General features: G+C 43.6%; 1 protein-coding gene across 1 annotated transcript in view; it reads left to right on the plus strand.

Moving 5' to 3' along the window:
- Positions 1-5680: 5680 nt before the first annotated feature.
- The window catches only part of LOC140465048 (RNA-binding protein 24), a 35364-nt gene continuing 27478 nt past the window's right edge, over positions 5681-13566 (plus strand). Inside the window, exon 1 of the mRNA XM_072560873.1 lies at positions 5681-5930. The gene's annotated coding sequence lies outside the window, so the exon portion shown is untranslated. The remainder of the gene's footprint in view (positions 5931-13566) is intronic.

Raw genomic sequence — 13566 nt, forward strand, 5'->3', positions numbered from 1 at the left:
AGTGCTCACCCAACTGACACCTCAGTCACCTGGGTAAAAACAATGACTGCAGATGCTGAAAACCAAATACTGGATTAGTGGTGCTGGAAGAGCACAGAAGTTCAGGCAGCATCCAACGAGCAGTGAAATCGACGTTTCGGGCAAAAGCCCTTCATCAGGAATAAAGGCAGTGAGCCTGAAGCATGGAGAGATAAGCTAGAGGAGGGTGGGGGTGGGGAGAGAGTAGCATAGAATACAATGGGTGAGTGGGGAGGAGATGAAGGTGATAGGTCAAGGAGGAGAGGGTGGAGTGGATAGGTGGAAAAGAAGATAGGCAGGTCAGACAAGTCAAGGAGACAGTAACTGAGCTGGAAGTTTGAAACTAGGATGAGGTGGGGGAAGGGGAAATGAGGAAGCTGTTGAAGTCCACATTGATGCCCTGGGGTTGAAGTGTTACGAGGCGGAAGATGAGGCGTTCTTCCTCCAGGCGTCCGGTGGTGAGGGAGCGGCGGTGAAGGAAGCCCAGGACCTCCATGTCCTCGGCAGAGTGGGAGGGGGAGTTGAAATGTTGGGCCACGGGGCGGTTTGGTTGATTGGTGCGGGTGTCTCGGAGATGTTCCCTAAAGCGCTCTGCTAGGAGGCGCCCAGTCTCCCCAATGTAGAGGAGACCACATTGGGAGCAACGGATACAATAAATGATATTGGTGGGTGTGCAGGTGAATCTTTGATGGATGTGGAAGGCTCCTTTAGGGCCTTGGATAGAGGTGAGGGAGGAGGTGTGGGCACAGGTTTTACAGTTCCTGCGGTGGCAGGGGAAAGTGCCAGAATGGGAGGGTGGGTCGTAGGGGGGTGTGGACCTGACCAGGTAGTCACGGAGGGAACGGTCTTTGCGGAAGGCGGAAAGGGGTGGGGAGGGAAATATATCCCTGGTGGTGGGGTCTTTTTGGAGGTGGCGGAAATGTCGGTGGATGATTTGGTTGATGCAAAGGTTTGTAGGGTGGAAGGTGAGCACCAGGGGCGTTCTGTCCTTGTTACGGTTGGAGGGGTGGGGTCTGAGGGCGGAGGTGCGGGATGTGGACGAGATGCGTTGGAGGGCATCTTTAACCACGTGGGAAGGGAAATTGCGGTCTCTAAAGAAGGAGGCCATCTGGTGTGTCCTATGGTGGAACTGGTCCTCCTGGGAGCAGATACGGCGGAGGCGGAGGAATTGGGAATACAGGATGGCATTTTTGCAAGAGATAGGGTGGGAAGAGGTGTAATCCAGGTAGCTATGGGAGTCAGTGGGTTTGTAAAAAATGTCAGAGTCAAGTCGGTCGTCACTAATGGAGATGGAGAGGTCCAGGAAGGGGAGCGAGGTGTCAGAGATAGTCCAGGTAAATTTATGGTCAGGGTGGAATGTGTTGGTGAAGTTGATGAATTGCTCAACCTCCTCGCGGGAGTACGAGGTGGCGCCAATGCAGTCATCAATGTAGCGGAGGAAGAGGTGGGGAGTGGTGCCGGTGTAATTACGGAAGATCAACTGTTCTACATAGCCAACAAAGAGACAGGCATAGCTGGGGCCCATACGTGTGCCCATGGCTACACCTTTGGTCTGGAGGAAGTGGGAGGATTCAAAGGAGAAATTGTTAAGGGTGAGGACCAGTTCGGCCAAACGAATGAGAGTGTCAGTGGAAGGGTACTGTTGGGGACGTCTGGAGAGGAAAAAACGGAGGGCTTGGAGGCCCTGGTCATGGCGAATGGAGGTGTAGAGGGATTGGATATCCATGGTGAAGATAAGGCGTTGGGGGCCGGGGAAACGGAAGTCTTGGAGGAGGTGGAGGGCGTGGGTGGTGTCTCGAACGTATGTGGGGAGTTCCTGGACTAGGGGGGATAGGACAGTGTCAAGGTAGGTAGAGATGAGTTCAGTGGGGCAGGAGCATGCTGAGACAATGGGTCGGCCAGGGTGGTCAGGCTTGTGGATCTTGGGAAGGAGGTAGAACCGGGCAGTGCGGGGTTCCCAGACTATGAGGTTGGAAGCTGTGGGTGGGAGATCTCCTGAGGTGATGAGGTTCTGTATGGTCTGGGAGATGATGGTTTGGTGATGGGGGGTGGGGTCATGGTCGAGGGAGCAGTAGGAAGAGGTGTCCTCGAGTTGGCGGTTGGCTTCAGCGGTGTAGAGGTCAGTGCGCCAGACTACCACTGCGCCCACTTTATCCGCTGGCTTGATGGTGAGGTTGGGATTGGAGCAGAGGGATTGGAGGGCTGCGCGTTGTGAGGGTGAGAGGTTGGAGTGGGGGAGGGGGGACGACAGGTTGAGGCGGTTAATGTCCCGGCGGCAGTTGGAAATGAAGAGGTTGAGGGCAGGTAATTGGCCAGCGCGGGGTGTCCAGGTGGATGCAGTGTGCACCTGCCCAACCTTATTTCCCAAGTGTAGGTCATGTTTTGCACCTTCTCTAGTAGGTACATCCACATACTGAATCAGAAATTTTTCTTGTACACACTTAAGAAATTCCTCTCCATCTAAACCCTTAACGCTATGGCAGTCCCAGTCTATGTTTGGAAAGTTAAAATCCCCGACCATAACCATGCTATTATTCTTACAGATAGCTGAGATCTCCTTATAAGTTTGTTTCTTGATTTCCCTCTAACTATTAGGGGGTGTAAAAAACAATCCCAATAAGGTGATCATCCCTTTCTATTTCTCAGTTCCAGCCAAATAACTTCCCTGAATGTATTTCCAGGAATATCCTCCCTCAGTACAGCTGTAATGGTATCCCTTATCAAAAAAGCCATTCCCCCTCCTCTCTTGCTTCCCTTTCTGTGTTCCTGTCACATTTGTATCCTGGAACATTAAGCTGCCAGTTCTGTCCATTCCTGAACCACATTTCTGTATCCAGGCCCATGTTCCTAACCACACCCTGAGTTCATCTGCCTTCCCTGTTAGGCCCCTTGCATTGAAATAAATGCAGTTTAATTTATTAATCCTATCTTGTCCCTGCCTGCCCTGACTGTTTGACTCGTTTCTGTCCTTAACTGTACCAGTCTTAGATTGATCTCTTTCCTCACTATCTCCCCGGGTCCCACCCGTACACCTTACTAGTTTAAATCCTCCCAAGCAGCTTTTGCAAATCTCCCTGCCCATATATTAGTCCCCTTCTAATTCAGGTGCAATCCGTCCTTCTTGTACAGGTCACTTCTACCCCAAAAGAGATTCCAATGATCCAAAAATGTGAATCTTTCTCCCATATACCAGCTCCTCAGCCATGCATTCATCTGCTCTATCCACCTAGTCCTGCCCTCACTAGCTTATAGCACCAGGAGTAATCCAAATATTACTACTCTTCAGGACCTCCTTTTAAAATTCCTGCCTAACTCTCTGTAATCTCCCTTCAGAATCTCAACCTTTTCCCTTCCTATGTCATTGGTTCCAATGTGGACAATGACCTCTTGCTGGCCCCTCTCCCCCGTGAGAACCTGCACCCTCTCAGACATCCTTAATCCTGGCACCAGGGAAGCAACACACCATTCTGATTTTTCGCTGCTGGTCACAGAAACATCTATCTGTACCTTGGACTACAGAATATCCTAGTACAATTGATCTCTTGGAACCCGACATATCCCTCATTTTATTACAGCCAGTCTCAATACCAGAAACTTGGCTGTTCCTGCTCCTTTCTCCTATGAATCGATCACCCCCTACATTTTCCAAAACAGCATACTTGTTTGAAATGGGGATAGCCATAGAAGACTCCTGCACTCCCTGCCTAACTCTCTTACCTTTCCTGGAGTTAACCCATCTATGTGACTGTATCTGAGACTTTCCCCCCTTCCTTTAACTGGCATCCATCACATACCGTTGCTGTTGCAAATTCCTCATTGCCTCTAACTGTCTCTCCAACCCATCCATTCAATCTGCTAGGATTCGCAACCAACAACATTTATTGCAGATATAGTCCGCAGTAACCCGTAAATGCTCCTTAAACTCCCTCATCTGACAAGAAGTGCATATGACTCTACTAAAGGCCATTTCTGCTCCTTCACAATCTATGACCCAGAAAATAACACCGTCTTATTCCTCTACAAAACACTGCCCCAGATTAAATTAATAGTTAAGGCTTATATTTTAAGTTTAATCAAGAGAAGAATCGGGCAGAATCTCTGCTTGGTTGAAATCATAATCAACAGAAAAGAAGATGATTGTGGTTACTGCAGGTTAATCATTTCAGCTGCAGGACACCAGTACAGGAATTCCTCAGGCTGGTGTCTTTGGCAAAACTATCTTCAACTGCTTCATCAATGACCTTATATCCACCATATGATCAAAAGTGGGGATGGTCACTGATGATTGCACAACATTCAGTACCATTTGCAAAGCCTCAGATACTGAAGCAGTTAGCTTCCATTTGCAGCAAAAAGTGCACAACATCCAGGCCTGGGCTGATAAATGGCAAGTAATATTTGCATACAAATGCCTGGCAATGACCAGCTCCAACAAAAGAGAATACTGCAAAAGAATTGTCCCTGAATGTTCAATGGCAATAACATCATTGAATCTCCCATTATCAACATCCTCGAGGTTTACATTGAACAGAAACTGAACTGACCAGTCACACAGATATGGTTGCTGCTACAAAGCATGCCATAAACTAAAACTTAACTCTTCATTGTCTCCGTAGTGCGTCAACAAAGCACAAATCAAGTGTGTTATGGAATACTTTCCACTTGCCCAGATGACTGCAACTCCTATAATATTCAAGAAGCTTGACGCAATCCAGGACAAAGCAGCCCACTTGATTGACATCCCATCCACTACTATCACTGCACAGCGGCAGCAGTTTGTACAATTTGAAAGATGCAAGGCAGTGACTCAGTAAGTGTAGAAACAATGTGCAGCCACAGAGAAGGAAAGATAGAATCAAAGAGGAGCAACAAAGAAGAAACTGAGAATTGAATGAGGTGAGGGGAACTTTGAAACGATAGTCATACAGGAGATGGAAACTGACAGAAAAGAAGGTGACAAACATAGCATTGGAAAAAGATTTTTAAAAACAAATACAAATGAATAAAATGGGGAGAAACAGAAGGGAATGGTCCAGCCATTTACTCACACCCATTACGCTGTTGGGTTTTGCGCCAATCTTTCCCTCAAAGCGTCCTGAGTGATCTGGAAAATTCCCGCGGCAATTAATGGCGAGAGGGATGAAGGGTAACGGATAGGAACCGAAGTAACTTTAATCAGTGACCCCGAAATTATAAATGAAGTAAACCACACAGAGTTGCACACAGATGTCATTAAATCATGATGCGGATTAATCAGACTTGGACTGATTGACACACTTCGCGTTGCCAGGCATAAATGAGTCGTCTCCAAGTTAATTAATTCCAACACAATTCCTGGAATCCTTTGCCATCATGTTTCTAAGGTAGCAATAGCACATGATGTTCTGATATGTGTGGGAGGAGGTTGTTTTGTGTCAGTGAGTAAATATGGAAACGCTGCAAAGTTGGGTTAAAGTACTCTTCAAATGATGAATAAACTGGAACGGTTAAATATTATATATCAGTCATGTAGGGAGACCGTCAGCGTAATGTCGAACGCATGTCAACAAGATAACTGAGGAGTTTGTGTTGAAGGGCTGGGAGCCAGGCTGCCGAGAGGCGGCGCTCCGGGTCGCTACATGGTCAACTCTACGCTGCCACTGCGCCACATGAGCTCCGACGGTACGTACACGGAACCGGCGGTAAAAACCGGCTTCGATTACCCGGACAATTCGGCCACATGAGACTGCGCCTCTCAGGCCATGCGATGTGCATCTGGCGATGATAAATAAATAAGGAGGCGTCCGATTACAGCCGGATCGGGTAACGCTGTTCACCAGCTTGAAGCATTCGGCGAGTCTGCACTTTGCCCCTGCATTTAGATTGGGGGAAACAGCCGAAAACAAAAGCGTCAAGAGGCAAGTTTGCCAAGTGTAAGTGATAGCCTGCGGATCTAAAATACTCTCAGCGGGAGACCACCTCCTTCTCAACATTGTGTGTAATATACATATAGCGTATATATTTATGAACTATATATGTTTATTTCTAAAACATTTATAAACTTCATATTAATCAACAGTAATAAAACATCAAATTCCCGAAATAATATTCGAGTCTACATCTTGTAATGTTGAAACAGGCAATTTACAACTATATACATTTTAAATTCTTCGGCGGAGACTAGCTTTTCTGCGTTTTGAAGGATTTATTTGAACTTCAGTGATTCGCTTGGGTGTACTTTCAAAAAGTTTGCATGCTCACTCACGGTGTGAATTGCCCAAGCTTTTCTACAATCTTTCTGTTGCGGTGAAGTATAGAAACAACTATGTGCGTCTAATTTTGCCCACTTGTATTTGGGTTTTGTCAAGATCACTGAGACTGTGTCAGCTTTGCCTGGTCTGGTTATGCCTCTGAGCTTACAGTGATAGGAGCACTTAGCAGTGGGTCACCAGATACCAAGAACATAGGCATTCTTACCAGCTTCCGAGATAAGACAGCCCACTAGGTACAAACATAAAGAATCTTGGAAGATTGCATTAATTTGCATAAACCGACCTACAGTTAGACGTGCAGCGTCAGCACCCTGATAGCGTTGGTAAACGTCATGGAATCATTCAATGGTTTCAAAACATTAGAGCCTATTAGACCTGTCTGTGCTGCGTCTTTGCAGTAGACAGGCAGGAGAATGGAAGAATACAGCAAGCCAGGCACCATCAGGAGATGGAGAAGTCGACGTTTCGGGTGTAACCCTTCTTCAGGACTGGGGGTGGGTGTATGGGGGGGAGCTGCAGATAAAAGAGATGGTGGGAGCAGGGTGGTGAACTGAAGATAGGGGTGAAGACAGGTAGAAGGTAAGACATGGTTGGTCAATGGTTGCTGGAAGGGAGAGAGGGGCTGGGAAGAGAGTCTAGGGATGGGAAGGGTGGTTCTTTGAAATTGGAGAACTCTTACATTGAGTCCACTGGGCTGTAGGCTGCCCAGGTGGAAGATGAGGTGTTGTTCCTCCAATTTGCAGTGTGGTTCATTGTGGCAATGGAGGAGGCCAAAGCTGGTCATATCAGAAAGGGGGTGGGAATGGGAATTAAAATGGCTGGTGACTGGGAGGGCTGGTCAGCCAGTGCAGGCCCAGCTGAGATGCTCGGTGAACCGTACATTAGCTCTCCCCATGTAGAGGAGACCACGTCAGGAGCACCTGATGCAGTAAACTAGGTTGGAAGAGAGGCAGGTGAATCCCTGTCTCACCTGGAAGGGCTGTTTGTGGCCCTGGATGGAGGGGAGGGGGCTGGTGTGCCAGCAGGGTTGGTGTGCATTATTTCCAGTTGAAGGGAAGGAACCTGGGGTTGAGGGGGGGGATGGTGGTTGGGCAGGGTTGGTAGCGCAAACCAAGGACTGTCAGAGATAACAGTCCTTGTGGAAGGCAGAGAGGGGGTGGGAGGGGAAATGTTCTTGGTGGTAGGGTCGAGTTGGAGTTGGCGGAAGTACTTAAGTATGATGATTTAGATGCAGAGATTGGTGTGGTGGTAGGTGAGGACAAGGGGGGTGTTTAGAGCAGTGGAACGTGGAATGAACGTGGTCTATTGGAGGGCTGTCTGGATGACGGAGGGAGAAAAAGCACATTGTTCAAAAAGGAGCATTCACTTGTCTTCTCTTCTAGCAGTGCAAGTCTTCCCTTTTGAGATAATCATGTAATCTTCTTTTGAAAGTCTCAGTTGAATCTGACTCCATCCCTCTTCTCAGGTCTTGAACTTACCTTCACCATACGTTCAGCCACTAGCTTTCCCCCGCAGAGTCATACAGGACAGAAACAGATCCTTCAGTCCAACTCTTCTATGACAACCAAGTTTCCCATACTGAAAGTCCCACTTGCCTGTGTTTGGTCCATATCCCTCTAAACCTTTTCTAATCATGTACTTGTCCAAGTGTCTTTTAAATATTCTCTCTGAACCTGCATCTACCACTTCCTCCGGCAGTTCAGTCCACATTCGAACAACCTCTGTGTGAAAAAGTTTTTCCTTTTAAATCTTTCTCCTCTCACCTTATAAATATGTTCCCTAGTTTTGAACTCACCCACCGTAGGAGAAAAGACCTTTGTAATTCGCCTTATCAATGTCCCTCATGATTGTATAAACTCTATTAGGTCTTCAGGTTTTCCATCAGTGGGGACAGTTTCTCCCCATCTGCTCTGCCCTGACCCTTTATGATTTTGAATATTTATGTCAAATCCCCTTTCAGTCTTCAATCATTCAAACAAAACAGTTCCAACATCTCCAATCTTTCGATGGAATTGAAGTTCCTTATCCCTGGATCCATTCTTCTGAGTGGTTTCTGCACCTTCTGGAGTGTGTTTACACTTTTCTAAAAGTGTTTGCCCAGGATATTCCAGTTGAAGCCAGATTTATGCAGGTTTAACGTAAATTTCTTGCTTTTAACTCTGTATTCTTGTTGATAAAGCCAGGATGCCATCTGCTTTACTAATAGCTCTCTCAACCTTTCCTGCCACCTTCAATGATTTGCGCACATATACCTCCTGACCCAGTTAAATGCTTCCACTTGTGTTTTTGACAGCTGTGAAGAATCAGTGTTCTGTGTGTATACACATTGCACAAGCCCACAGCCCCCCCACATTTCACTCTTTAAGAGGCTGCTACTTAATTTCTGGTTGCACTTCAACTACATGCTTCTAATCTTTAGTACAGAGTGGGAGTGGGTCGTTCAGAGGATTTCCTCATGGATCCTCTCTGGCCCAGGTAGTTATCAACAGGCCTAGGCAGTGGGTGGTGGAGGGGAATGTTATACCTGACCACTTGCTCAAACATTGTTCCATCCACTCCCGGATGGAATTGGAATGGTAGCATTGGACGTCCACTGCCACATTTGAGGCATTCTGTGCAGTGAGCACTGAGGAGTCTGGAGTCCAACATCTTTGACAAAATGATACTTTACCTTAAAATTAACTTTTCCTCAAATTTTTGATTTTTGTTATGGTGCCCCTTTAAGGAGTTGACAAATTTTAATTTGGTTTTTTAGTTTAATTGGATATTTCAAAAGATTAAACTCCCTGGTCCCTCTGTTCCTGCATCATCTTTAGAATTGTAGTCTTTATTTTACATTGTCTGTTTGCACTCTTCATACCAAACATTAATCACCTCTAATGTCTCTGCATCAAATTTCATCTACCACTTGTTCACCTTTTCTACAAGTCATTTGTGTCCCTTTGACATTCCATACTATAATCCTGACAGCTCACAATACTTTAAGTTTGATATCATCTGCAGATTTTGAAATTGTGCCCATCATACTGACATGTCAGTCATTAATATATATCGAGAAAAACATGGATCTTAACACCAATCTTAACACTGTAAATCTTTATCCAGTCTGGAAAACAACTGGTCTTTACTATTCTATTTCTATCACTCAGCAAATTTTATCCTAATGTCCCTTTAATTCAATAAAATCTATTAATTTTGCTCTGAATTGTCATTTCTAAAATCTTACCCACTACCAAGTTTAAACTGATTGATCTGCATTTGTTGGTGTTATCTTTGCACTTTTTTGAACAAGTGTGTCTCCAATCCTCTGGCACCACCCTTGAGTCTCAGAAACATTGGAAAATGATGGCTCATGCTGTTATAGTTTCTTCTCTCACTTTTTTTTCAGTATCATTGAATGTTGTCATCATACTGAAAGTATAAAGGTGGCACTGTTGGTTTACAGTGGCTGCTGCACATGACTGTCTGATCAAGAAAAAACAATATTCTGCATGTCTACTTAAATGATCAGTGCTGTGTTAAATGCTGATAGAAATTTTAGAGGCTGTCTTTTCTCTTCTATAGGAAATAATAATATTAAAAGATATTTTCATTGATATTCCTCATCACCCATGTCAAAATCACTCCAAGATATCCAGATTAGTGATCTCCCATTTTGTTTTCTGCATCACTGACGGCCTTGCTTTTAGTTATGTGCTCAAGAGCTCCCACTCTAAACATTTCTCTATCCTGCAAGATGCGTCTGAAAGCTGACCACTTAGCCAAACATTGGTAATCTGCCCTAATGTTCTTTGGGTCAAAATTAATGCTGTTTTGAAACTCATTGTAATGTTGTACTTTGTTAAAGGTTCTATATAAATTCAGTTTTTTTTAATATTTTGAAGAAGTAGATTTTGCCATTTGCGTGATTAAAGTACAACTAGCTTTTTTAGTTGAATGAGTACAAAAGGAAGAGCCCATTAAGAGAATTGTACCATTCTAAAGAGAATGTGACACTTAGATGGCAGTTATTATTTCAGAAGTGATTAAAGAAATGCAGCATTCAACTCAGCAACCTCGATACATGAGCTCTGTAAACTGATCCGTGGTATTTTTAAGCTTGGAGTGAAATATAGCACCTGCCCAATGTAACCTTTATCACTGCTAGGCCAATATTGCTTAATGCAGTAATCAAATAAACAAGACTGGCCTAAGAAAATGCTTTGTGCTATTTATCTAAATGGTAGATAAGGTGGAAGATGGCAGCGTTGCTGTGATTTTCATTTGCATTCAGCTCAAGAAAGATGCCAATGTTAGAAAATGTTACATCCATTCTGAAAGCAAAAGTTGTTGCTAGGAGATAAGCTTACAATCAGCCAACTGCAATAAGTTTGCCAATTAAAACCTATTTTCTTTTGAGTTTAAATTATTATATATCAATGAAGATTCCCAATAGTTGAAAAAAGTACATTCAGCAGGAACGTTTAGATTGCTACTGGATATGGTAATAAAGGAATGTCTCACAGATGGAAGACAAGTCCTTGGTGTTTGTAAAACTAGTGGAAATTAATGTGTTACTATAAACTGCTGGTTTTTTTGCCATCTGTAGACTTACAAAAATTTGGACTTTGGACTAACTCCAAATTAGTCGTGTATACCTGAATGGATTCTTGAAATCTGTCAATGATCTTCGCAAGCAAAATAGTCAAACTTGTAGGATATCTGTCCAGGTTACAGTTGTCTCTAACTGTAAGATGTAAGGGTGGTACAGTGGCTCAGTGGTTAGCAGTGCAGCCTCACAACGCCAGGGACCTGGTTTTGATTCCAGTCTCGGGCAACTGTCTGTGTGGAGTTTGCACATTCTCCCCGAGTCTGCGTGGGCTTCCTCCAGGTGCTTCGGTTTCCTCCCACTGTCCAAAGATGTGCAGGTTAGGTGATTTGGCCATGCTAAATTGCTCGTATCATTAGCTGCATTAGTCAGAAGAAATGTAGAGAAATAAGGGAATGGGTTACTCTTCGGACTTGGTGTGGATTTGCTGGGTCGAAGGGCCTGTTTCCACACTGTAGGGATTCCAAGTTCTATTATAGTTCAAAAGGAAAACTTTTAATCGCTCCAAAAATATACTTAGATTGAGATTATTCCTCAGTTGCATAACCACTATCCTTCATGAATCCACTGAGGATTTATGAAATATGTGAGGAGGAGATATCATATTCCAATGGTTGGCACATTTTTGATATAGAATTTTTTCTCCTTCGCCCACTGTATTTTAAATTAATGGCCTTCTATTACCAATTTCATCTTCAGCTATGATACATATTGTAAGCAGAGATATGCAGATGTTTGTTAGTAAATAAATTATAGTGGCTGCTCCACATAACTCTCATAATTAGAAAAACGTACTCTGCATATGTACTTAAATGACCAGTACCGTGTTAAATAAAATGGAAATTTTAGAGACTGTTTTCTGTTTTAAGGGAAATAATAAAAAGATATTTTCATTGATATTTTTAATTCTGTGACTTTCTTACCCAGCCAAAAACTCTCCAAGATCAGGTACTTCCTGGATAGTAATTTTCTTCTTCTAGCCCTCTTGGTTGGAGGTACTTCTGGGGTGTGGGGGTGCTGTGGGGTGTGAGGGAGATAATAAGTGGAGCCAACAGTTATTCACAGGAACAAGCATTCTTTGTTGTTGAGTCTTACTTAAATATTGCCGAAAATGACATATTTTGTCTAAGCTTTTCATCTCACATTCATCAGGACATTCACAAGAATACTAATACAAAGAGATATTTTGAGAAGAAGTGCTGATTCTTTGGCAGGTAGACTCTGATTGTTGGAAGCATTGTTGCCAAAAATATATTAGATGATGTCTGACAGCTTTGTTTAAATTTAAATTAGGCAAATTGACTCTGATCGGTCCAAGCATCACTTGAGAAATGAACCAGAAAATGGCTCTCACCAATTTTGTTAAGTTAAAACAGGCAATGTGTGTGTATATGTTCTTTCTGTGTCTTCAAGCAAGAAGACTTTGTATAAGCTTCTAGTGTGTGCAAGGCCTTTGCACCATGAGCCTAACTGATATCATAAATTGCTTGTCAGTGTAATTCTTGATGCATTTAGGATTATTTTGCATAATATACCAAATCATGGAATCCCATTTAATGTTAGACACTGTCTTTTGTGTTTTGCAAGCAATGGCTGGTTGGACACAGGGACTTGTTACGACCAGCCAAATGAGTATACTGTTTGATAGAATCCACCAATCTTTGGGATGTACAGCCTTTATATCTAGCATTACACCAGCATTGCACTTCATATGGAATATGATTTATTTGTTTAATAGGTAGAACATCTTTTTCACTTGACAGCAGCAATCTGACAGCAGCATACCTGTTGCTCAACCTTTTGTAATGCCTTGTCCTTCCAAGGTAATGCTATAGACAGGGCACTTTTCAGGACCACAAGTAGCAGGATTAGGCCTGTTCTTAAGTTTACATAATATATAGTAAGAAAAGATCTAATTAGGGTAGTAATTACCTTGTAGGATGGCTCTTATGTGCCCTAATTCAACATCAAGCTCACACAGTAAGCAAATTGTTCAGACACTATTTGCAAGGTTATGGATAAGACTAATCTTAATGTAAGGAGGCAATGGCCTAGTTGAATTATCACTGGGTTGTTAATCTAGAGACCCGGATAATATTCTGGGATCCAGGTTTCAATCCTGCCATAGTAGAATTTGAATGCAATAAAAAAAAATCTGGAATTAAGAGTCTAATAATGATTCCATTGATTGTTGGATCTGGCTCACTAATGCCATTTAGGGAAGGAAACTGACATCCTTACCTGATCTGGCCTTCATGTGACTCCAGACCCACAGCAATCTGGTTGACCCTTAATTGCCCAATAGGCAATAAATGCTGGTCTAGCCAGGCAAAGCCCTCATCTCATGAATGGATTTTTAAAAGTGGAACTGTGGCAATCTCAAGGTGTGGATTGATGGTGAAGATAGGCTTGCAGTAGAAATCATAAAGAATGCCTCTACCAGTCAGAGTCCACTTGTCAGACTGTGTCCCTTCTACATTGATATTCGTGCATATGTCCTGATGAGTGCAAACAGCTTTGGTTGACTGTGTCTCCTTTAGCAGTACTTAAGTTTTGTACGATCAGGCATATATCTTGATTATATACTGAATTAGATTTTACTATGGTCAAGGAATTTGCTCCTCAATGTCGTATCATTGAACAATGAGAGAAGCTAAGTATTGATTTGTTAGAAGGTGAAGTGGAGAGCTAATGTATTAAAAATCAACA

This window comes from Chiloscyllium punctatum, chromosome 41, assembly GCF_047496795.1.
Source record: "Chiloscyllium punctatum isolate Juve2018m chromosome 41, sChiPun1.3, whole genome shotgun sequence".
Taxonomy (NCBI): Eukaryota; Metazoa; Chordata; class Chondrichthyes; order Orectolobiformes; family Hemiscylliidae; genus Chiloscyllium; species Chiloscyllium punctatum.